Source organism: Engystomops pustulosus, chromosome 3 (assembly GCF_040894005.1).
Source record: "Engystomops pustulosus chromosome 3, aEngPut4.maternal, whole genome shotgun sequence".
Lineage (NCBI taxonomy): Eukaryota > Metazoa > Chordata > Amphibia > Anura > Leptodactylidae > Engystomops > Engystomops pustulosus.
Window position 1 is genome coordinate 68910456 of NC_092413.1, and position 10715 is coordinate 68921170.

The 10715-nt window shown below is 39.6% G+C and overlaps 1 long non-coding RNA gene across 3 annotated transcripts; it reads right to left on the bottom strand.

The window, feature by feature from the left end:
* Positions 1-1275: 1275 nt before the first annotated feature.
* On the bottom strand, positions 1276-9824 carry LOC140121424 (uncharacterized). Of its 3 annotated transcripts, none has more exons than XR_011854084.1 (4): positions 9783-9824; positions 5569-5685; positions 5187-5319; positions 1276-4830 (listed from the first exon to the last, which is right to left on the bottom strand). It is a non-coding gene; the product is annotated as an uncharacterized lncRNA (long non-coding RNA). The 3 variants fall into 3 exon arrangements; XR_011854085.1 differs by having other exon boundaries at positions 8395-9807; XR_011854086.1 differs by lacking the exon at positions 5187-5319 and having other exon boundaries at positions 8395-9807.
* Positions 9825-10715: the final 891 nt, after the last annotated feature.

Below are 10715 nucleotides of genomic sequence, written 5' to 3' on the forward strand. Positions count from 1 at the left end.
TTTTATACTACATGGCGGCACGCTGTATGCATTTTATACTACATGGCGGCACGCTGTATCTAATTTTCATGCTGTATATGGTATATTACATATATGGGGGGAAGCGTTGCTCTATGGCTCGCCTCAGGCAGCAGAAAGGCTTGGTACACCCTTGGGCCTTCACCATATTTTGCGCCCAGGGGTCCCCACAAAGCTTAATCCGGCCCTGCCCCGAAGACTTTTCAGCTGCAGTTTTTTACCAAGTAATTGACTGTTTAGAACATTATTATACTTATACCTGTCCTCTGTTATTTTGATCTATTATCATGTATATTTACAGTATTTGTATTGGTGGACTTTTTCTGATTTGTTTCCTTACACTTATATTTAATGCTTTCTATATTTTGTTTTTTGTTACCTTTTTTGTAGTGTTATTTGATTTTAGTAACAATCTATTTAACCCCTTAGCGCTCTGCATCTGATACACTGGGTGCAGTCACTTAACGTTCAGTGTCCGATATATTGGACGCAGAGCTAATGCCGACACCCCAGTGTAATACCCGCGATCGGAGTGGGCTCTGATCACGGGTGTTTAACCCGTTAAATGCCACTGTCAGTGGGACCGCAGCATTTAAACTGCCCCTTTTCTAACCACTATCCCCACCCATGCTGTCTTCGGGGGGCACTGATCGTTGCTATGGCAGTCAGTGGCATTAAGATGGTGTATATGACTGTGTCTATGGCATGTGCATAGGCTGACACAGCTAATACCCTGCAATACATCAGAGTCTTAACAAAGGTACTCAACTAATCTTCCCTGAAAGACATTATTTTACATTTCAGTGTGTTGTTACACTGGAATATTTTGTCATTTTAAAATATCCCCCCTTATGGTGACACAGCTGGGTTGCTGTGATTATTTTTTAGGTTGAGATTTTAACCCCTTATCACTGACACTAGTTTTCAGCTCAATGACCAGACTCGATTTTTCAAATCTGACATGTCTCACGATAATTGGTTATAACTTCGGAACGCTTTAACATATCTGGGTGATTTTGAGAATGTTTTCTCGTGACACATTGTACTTCATGTTGGTTATAAAATTTAAGTGATAAGTTTTGCGTTTCATTCTGAAAAGAAGTGAAAATTTGGCAAAAGTTTGTAAAAATTCTTCATTTTCCAAGTTTGAAATGTTCTGGTTTCCAGACAAGATGTAAAACTACCCAAAAAGTTTGAAAATTAACATTTACAGAATATCTGCTTTATGTTGGGATGATATTTTATGCTTCCGGTCATTTTTCTAGGATGTTATGAGGTGCAGAACTTTAGGTGCGATTTTTCTTATTTTCATGAAAATTGCCAAAACTCACATTTTGAGGGACAACTCAGCTTTCAAGTGAATTTGAGAGGCCTAAATAATAGTAAAACCCCATAAATTACCCCACTATAGAAACTTCACCCCTCAACGTAAGTAAAACAACTTCTATTAAGTCTATTAACCCTTTAAGTGTTTCACATGGGTTAAAAAATATGGACCTGCGATTTAGAAACTATAGAATTTTTTTGGAAAATACATTCATTTAGGCCAAACTGACAGTTTCTGAATAAATTAAATGATGAAACGCACTGCAACGCTGATACCCCATATGTGGTGGTAAACTGCTGTACGGGCGCACGGCCGAGTATAGAATGAATGGAAGCGCCCTTCACAGCAGATTTGTCACATTGTACGACCTATAAATTTTTATTTTTTTTGGTAATGCAAACATATGAGGTCTTATTATTTATGGGATGATATACAATGTATAGATAATTCATTTTGGGAGTCTAAAGTTTATTCATGAGATTTTATTAACTATTTCAAGGGGGACACAAACAAAATTATCAATTTTTATTTTGGATTGTTAGCATTTTTTTCCCCCCGCTCACCGTAACGTAAAAATTAATATTTTATCTTTATTCTCTGGTTCACTACGATTGCGGTGATACCTTTATATAGTTTTTCTTATTTTTGCTCAATTTTCCTGAGCAAAACCAATATTGGAGAAAATCGCATTGTTTTTACTATTGACAACTTTTTAGGGCCATAACTTCTGTATTTTTCTGTTGTCAGACCTGGTTGAGGGCTTATTTTTTGTGAAAACAGTTGTTCTTTTCAGTCGTATCATATTAGGGAACGTAGCTTTTTCTGATCACTTTTTAGAACATTTTTTGTGATGGTGTTTGATGAAAAATTGTATATTATGGGAAGTTTTTTGAGTTTTTTTTTTACGTAGTTCATCGAGCGGGTTCAATATTGATTTAGATGTATTGTAAAGATTAATACGGATGCGTTGATACCAAATATGTACGTGTTTTTGTGTTTTATTTACTTTATTTGCATTTTATGTGTTACTGGGGAGATTATGGGACTTTTATTTTATTTAATTATATTATAAAAAGATTTAATTTTTCTTTTTTTAACTTTTTTACATTTTCTACTTCTTGGCTTGATTAAGCGATCATCCGATCGCTTATTCAAGCCTTTACACTGCAATACACTTGTATTGCAGTGTATAGTGTAAGTAACTGAGCATGCCGCGCAGGAAGGCAGAACCCGGCGGGGAGAGAAGCCGACAGCCTCGGGTCACTCGTCGGAACCCGGGGCTGAGGCAGAAGGGATCGGATCCCCCGGTAAGCACACCGGGGGCTCCGATCCACGGGGGACACACTTGCACGCCACGGTCATGCTTGACTGCGGCGTGTAAGGGGTTAAACACCCGGGATCGGAGTTTTTCCGATCCCGGGTGTTAGTGCCGGGTCTGGGCTGTGATATCATAGCCCGACACCGGCACCAGAGAGACCCGGTGTCCCGAAATCTTATTCTGACGCGCCACCGTAGAAAGGCGTACGCGTCAGAAGAAGTACCCTTAATGACCGCTGTAAAAAGCAGATACGGCGGTCATTAAGGGGTTAAACTAGTGTTTGCGCTGTTTCATAATACACTTTATGCAAAGACACCTTTGATTCCTTTGTAATTTTGAAGGTCTGTTACCAGGTTTGTAAGTTTGAAGGTCTGTTAAATGCTGACTAAGAATATCTTACTTGAACTATAATTTATAGGGTAACCATATCAATCCCCCCTTTTGAGAAAAGAAATGACCCTTCCTTCACTGCTTTAGGTACTTCAGTAGCAAAAGACTACTGTCAGGCTTTCTCATTATTTTCTTCACCGAATTCCCCAAAGTCAAGGAGGATCATATCTTATTCTCAATTATAATTCTTCTCATATGATTTGATTCTAACTCTATAGACAATATTTTATTAACCGCATAGCGCAATAAGACGTACCTGTACGTTATATTGCGCATGGGGGAGTATAATGATCCTCACGGGCTGAGCCCACTTCACATGCACTGGGTGCTTGCTTCAAAATGAAGCATCCATCCGTCGCTAAAAACTTGTGTGGCTGCTAACCCTTTGATCGCCACCTTTGATCGCCATCTTGGCTCGATCGTCGCTCCCCGTGACATTATCGGGGAGCGACGATCTATTTCCATGACAGCCCCGAATCACACAAAGATCCGAGTTTATCATGTTTTTATCTATTTGCACATTGTAATAGATGGTGTGCAAAATCCCCATATACTGCCATACTGTAGTATGGCAATATATGGTAGGATCAAAGTACCCTAGGGAGTCTGAAAAATTGCAAAAAATAAAAATAAAAAAGAGTTTAAAAAAAAATATTAAAAAAACCCTAAAAATTCAAATCACCCCACTTTCCCTAGAAGTCATATAAATAAAAATAATCACCAAAAATCATAAACACATTAGGTATTGCCACATTTGAAAATATCAATGGATCTATTAAAATATAATGTTTTTTTTCAATGAATTAAACCCCGTAATGGAAAATGGCATTTTTTTACCATTTTGAAAAATATAAAAAATTCAATAAAAAGTGATCAAAAGTACAATCCTAAAAATAAAAGCATTGAAAACGTCATCAAAAGTTTCAATAAATGACACCACCCACAGCTCTACACTGAAGTATGAAAAAGTTTTCAGTGCAAGAAGACGGCAAAATGAAGAATTTTTTTTTAAATGTATGAAAACATTATAATACCTATACAAATTTGGTATCCACATGATTGTATTGACCCAATGAATGAAGTAGACCTGTCATTTAGGGCGCACAGTGAAAGACGTAAAATCCTAGCCCCCAAATGTGTTTTTTCATCATTGTCACTGCATTCAGAATTTTTTTCCCGCTTCCCAGTATACAGCATAGAATGTTAAATACCATCACTAAGAAGTGCAATTTGTTACACAGAAAACAAGCCCTCACACAGCTCTATACATGGAAAAATAAAAAAGTAATAGATTTTTGATGGTGGGGAGCGAAAATTAAAGACGCAAAAAAGAAAAAGGGCCTGGTCCTTAAGGGGTTAATCACTGTATCTATTAATCATTGAAGAAGTCCTCTGATGCAAGGGATACAGCAGCATCCATAGGTCACAAGTATTGTTGTCACAACCGTCAGTGAGATAAACAGACTCAACACCATATGGTTCCGCTTTCACAACCACGAATCAATCCATTTTGAAAAGATGTAATCGATACCAGAATTTTCTGGCAATTCTTACAATAATGACGTAAGACCTTGTAATGCTTTGGTTATGCTTCTATCTGGAGAATGGCTGGCGTGGATCCAATTTGGTCTGCCCTCAAGCTTTACTGAAGTGTCTGTGGTGAGGAGGCCTTGTAATAGACCATCAAATCTCGGCTCCAATGGTTTTCTGGAATGTCTCTCAATCACTTCCCAGTCTCCTGGTTGGAGTGAATGAGTTCCTTCTCAGTTGTCCGGATCTGGAATGGAAGCATAGACTTGTTTATGTACCATTGTGAGAATCTTTTGGAGGCTCTGAACACAACTGGTGATATTATAACACTGCAATTGTCATGTATGGGGAAACATAAGCCTAGCCTTGGTACCGATCCAAATAAAATCTCACAACTTTGCCTTCCAGTTTGGTGTACACCTGACTGTGTATAGGGCCAATGAATAACACTCAGGTCCAAGGTTTTCCCATCTCTTGACTTTCTTTTTGAATTTTTAGTTTAAGTGTACTATTTAGTCTCTCTACCTTTCCACTGGCTTGTGGGTGATATGGCGTGTGAAATGCTTGTGTGATCCCTAGCATTTTCATGACATTTCACATTACCTCTCCTGTAAATGTGTACCTCCGTCTGATTCTATTATTTCTGATAGGCCAAACCTGCAGAAAACTTCAGACATCAATTTCTTTTTGGTAGCTTTTGCAGTGGCTTTGGGCATCGGGAAAGCTTCTCACCACCCTGAGAAAAGATCAACACACACAAGGACATACTCATATGTACCAATTTTTGGCAGCTGTATGAAATCAATCTGCAGACGTTGAAACGGATAAAGGGGTTTTGGTGTGTTTTTGTGGGACCTTCACTACACTACCTGGATTGTGTTGTGCACATGTTAAGCATGCTTGAGTAAATGCAGTTGCAACTGTGGTAAATCCTGGAGCGAACCACTGCTTGTCCATTACTGATCACATCAGAGGATACAAGTACCTTGGCAAACATATTCTTGGTCCTATCTTCCACAGACCCAATTCTTCCCAAGCTCCGGCTCTTGACCAGACCCTCTTCTCCACCCGGGTGGTTGGCCAGGTAAGAACCTGTAAGATACTAAAGTCAACCTGGTTAGGCTCAGTACTGTTTAGATATTCCCAAGGCTTCTGTTTTCCTCGGCTTCCTTGCCGCCTCTTTAGCTGCTTTATCTGCTTTACTATTGCCTCATGCTTTATCAGAATTAAGCTTCATGTGTGCTGTTTCCTTTAATATGACAACTTCCTTTGGAAGTAGCAGGGTCTCCATCAGCTGTTTAATGAGGTGTCCATGTTTAATCGTGGATCTTTTTGATGTAAGGAAGTCCCTATTTTTCCAAATCGTCCTGAAATTATAGGCCACTTTAAAAGAATATCTAGAGTCTGTGTATATGTTGCACCGCTTACCTTTTGACCCTCTAAGTGCTTCAATGAGTGCTTCAATGAGTGCCTTCAGCTCCACCTCCTGTGCTGACATATGAGGAGGGAGTGGTTTTACTTCTACTACCTCATGCTGTGTGACCACTGCATGCCCAGTATAAAACCATCCATCTTCTTCGATGCCCCTAGATCCATCTACAAATAGCTAAATATCTGGATTACTAAGCAGTTCATCAAAAACGTGTGAAAAGTTTGATGTCTCTTGTGCCATTATAGCTAAGCAATCATGTTCATGCTTTATGTCATAACTTTTATCATCAGTCAAAGTTTTCAAAAATAGCGGTATTTGCTGATCTCCTTCTACTCCCCCCTTTGAATCCACAACATCAATCAGAATTAAAGTAGCTGGATTCATAGTCAAATGTAGATAACAACCTGATGTTTCCACAATCACGCGGATTCGAGCGCTCAAGGATCTTCTGGACACCCGATATTTAACGGGCGTTGTGTAAGCTCCGGATGTTCTGCCCTCTATGGATTCATAGTCATGTCACCAAATGTCACTTTAATGAGATGCATAAGTACATACACGATGGAGCTTCTATGGCTACAGGATCTAATCTGGCTGATTAGTAGACCACTGGTATGTTCCATTGTCCATGTTTTTGAGCTAGGACCCCTGTCACATGTCCTTTGATCTCTGTACAGTAAAGAAAGAACAGCTTAGAGTAATTTGGGGTACCTAGAGCTGGGCTAATACAATAACTAATCGGAGTCAGTAGAAGAAGTTCAATGCTTCTTCTGAAAGCTGGAAAGGCTGTGTGGCCAAACAATTATACAGTGGCTGCACGAAGATGGATGCAGAGCAGATCCAATGGGGGTCATTTACTAAGGGCCCGATTCGTGTTTTCCCTACGTGTTACCCGAATATTTCCGATTTGTGCCGATTTTCCCTGAATTGCCCAGGGTTTTTGGCGCACGCGATGGGGTTGTGGCGCATCGACGCCGGCATGCACGCAACGCAAATCGGGGGCATGGCCGAACGAAAACCCGACTGATTCGGCAAAACTGCCGCATAAAAAAAGTGTCGCTGGACACGCAATGGATCGTGTACTCCGGCGGACCTCAGCGCAGCAGCGACACCTGGTGGACGTCAGAGGAACTGCCTTAGTGAATCACCAGAAGACCCGAATCCACCACAGAGAACGCGCCGCTGGATCGCGAATGGACCGGGTAAGTAAATCTGCCCCAATGCTTACAATATGACACAATTTTCAATTGACACATTAGTAGTTTGTCCTTTGATGCCTTGCATCCTTTTATAGCTAGATGTTGTAATAAAGAGCAACACATCTGTAGGGGCACAAATAAGTAAATTATCCATATACTGCAGTAGGACTACCTCAGTATGTGGAGGATTCCAATCCTGTAGGACCAGCTGTAGTGCAGCAGTGTACAGGGTAGGTGAGTTGTGAGCACCTTGTGGCAGAACTAACCAAGTGTATTGTTGACCTCTGTATCTCTTATGAATAGATTATTTAGAATGGCATAAGTACTTGAGTAAGAGCACAACTGACACACCAATTTACATGTAATCTAAGTTTTAGTTTCAAGTCACCACATAACCCCCATATATCAGTCCTAGCCATAGTTTGGTTAAGGATTTACCAAAATAGTATTTTAACAGAAGTTTGCAGTTACGTTCCCTTTTCCTTTGCGGGTCCTCTGGAGACAAGTGTAATTCCCTGGATGTGCAGATACTCTAGGGCAGTGATGGCTAACCTATGGCACTGGTGCCAGAGGTGGCACTCGGAGCCATTTCTGTGGGCACCCAGGCCATCACCAGAGATGAGTCAGGGTATTTTCCTGCAGACCCAGACAGCCCAAAACTTGCTGTGCACAGAGGTATTTTAAAGTGACAGCTCTCCCTGGGACTATTTTCTGCTTTATTGGTGTCCTCAGGGTGCTGGTATCAATGAAAACTGGGAGTATAAATCACAAATTAAATTTCTGTATTGGCACTTTGCGATAAATAAGCGGGTCTTTGTTGAAGTTTGGGCACTTGGTCTCTAAAAGGTTTGCCATCACTGCTCTAGGGGGCACCTGCCATGTCCTTTCTGGTGGGTATAATTTAGAAACAGTATTGCATAAGTCATTGTTAGTTCTTAAAAGGTTTTTTACACGTCTACAATACATCATAGGTTTTAATCAGTCTCGGAAAGCTTAAATGGAATAGTTCCTAGATGGGGTCATTGTACATGCTATACAGTTTGATATATTGTTTTGATTCACTATATATCTCATAGAATTTCACCATTTATTCCTCTGTAATCTATTTATATAGCTATCTTATCCTCATAATTTATATATTTGAACCAGCCTTTGATGACTCCTGCAAAATCTCACTGACCTCAATTTCCTGCTCAGGAAGGGCTTTTAACCAGAATGTCCCTTGTTGGGGCCTTCACTTTATTTTTTTTTTTATTTCTCTCTGACAAAACATTAGTAACATCACATAATTTCTGTGTGTTTCCCTAACAGAAAGTTAATAAAAGTCTAGCTTATGCCCTAGATGACCTCAGAAGAAACACTCAGCTGATTTGAGGTTTAAGCAATACATTAACTTTGCACACACTAGAATTCTGCTACCTGTGCTCACACTGTCCTATAGCTGCTGATCCCAGAAAAACAAGATGATACAATCACAATGGTATCTTACTTGCATAGAAAATTACTTGCATAACCTCATAGATAAAGTACCTGTTACAATCAGCACTGTACACAATTGTAAGTCCATCTCACATGCAGAAACAACAAGCAATTCAGTTAGATGAACAGGAAGACACAATAATCTCACTCCAGATTTAGACAAGCCCTGAATGTCAACAACATTCAAACACTGATTAAAGTGAGTTATTCCAATCACACCACTTTCCTATGTAATCCCAATAGAAACCTAACAGACAGGGGCCTATGGGAAAATCTCAGGTGTTCCGATTGACACGTTTTGGTAATATCTGACAAGTTATTTTATGTCTACAAAATGTAGAACAATGTATCATAAAACACAAATACAATCCCAATCACTATTTAGTACTATCTCATAAGCACTGTAACCCTCCTTCTTCTCTTGTTCTTGAACACATGTATTACCCATGTCTACCTGTTTATTCTCTGGTGATTTCATACTCCTGTGTATTCCTTTCAATGTCCTCCCCGGCCCCCAAAAGCAGATGTCAAATACGTCTTCGTGATTTATGACTTGGCCAGTGACTACCCTTGAGTCACATCTATAAATCCTCTTGGCCCTGGATGTGGAAATGGTACATCTACCGCTACTCCAAAATACACATATCTCTTGTACACTAACCAGTGAGTAAGACAGAATAGTAACATCATGTAACTACACTGCAAGCTTTCTGTATTCCTTCTGGGAACTTAACAGCTTCTATGCGTTATTCTTCTCATTAGATCTTGAATTACACTAAACCGTCAGGGGCGCCTCTATCACATGAACCAGACAAGCCAGCATCATGGAAGAGGATGGTCTTTACGGCAAAAGGCTTATCAAGATAGACTCATATCATTCACATTACTGAATCACCCATAAGACTTAAAACAATACAGAAAATCTATCCTTTCCAATATCCCCAAAAGTATCTCATGGATATTCTACAATTCTTTGCTAAAAATATTGGACAGAAATAAGAAAGACTTATCTATAATGTACCGTAAATCCGTCAGGAGACTTTCAGATAGAGGAGACACAAAGGAAATGTGTAAGAATGAGTTTCTTACCTTCACCTGCAGTCAGAAAGTCTGTTTTGTTGCCGGGTCTGCAGTACTGAAGTCTAACTGTTTGACTCTGCCCACAACCACGGACGGTGGGTCTGGTCTCAAATCGACCAGTGCAGGGAGTATATCGTATGGAAGCCAAATTATTAAATAGTTCTTGGAGCTCACAAGCAAAATGCAATCAACACAGACTCAAAGTTAGTCTGAGCAAAAAGCACACTTTATTTGAACAGATAGTTGTCTTTTATACACTTAGAATAAACGTATACCACACAGTCTTAACAATGGTATGTTCAACTAATCTTCCCTGAAAGACATTACTTTACTTTTCAGTGTGGTGTTACACATTGCATCAGGAATATTTAGTCATTCTTAAATATCCCCCCTCCTTTATGTTGACACAGATGGCATGCTAGATATTTTTTTAAGGTTAAGATTGTAAACTAGTGTTTGCTCTGTTTCATAGTACACTTTATGCAAAGACACCTTTGATTCCTTTGTAACTGTGAAGGTTTGTTACCAAATGATGTCTTAAATGCTGACTAAGAAGATCTTACTTGAACTTACTTGAATTATAGGGTAACCCTATCAAGACATATAACGCAAAAAAAGTCTAAATCATAACACAAATCCCACATATATAGTGATAGGGATATCATCCGTCTATATTTGACAAAGAACCGTATAATATCTCCCTGAGATAACGTTACATATATTGGAGTGGATTGTTTTCAACTTATGCTGCTTTTTTATAATGTTTACATTTAGTAATGGTGTGTAGATAAAGACTTTGTAGATAAGGACTTTGTGTTGCAAAGACTAGCCTCCGTCCGTGTGTCTGGCTTGTCCGGAGCGCGCCTGGAGACGCCCCTGGCAACTAAAGGTCATAAAAACCCTTTATTCAGGTGGGAGGGGGGAGCACTAAGTCACACAGTC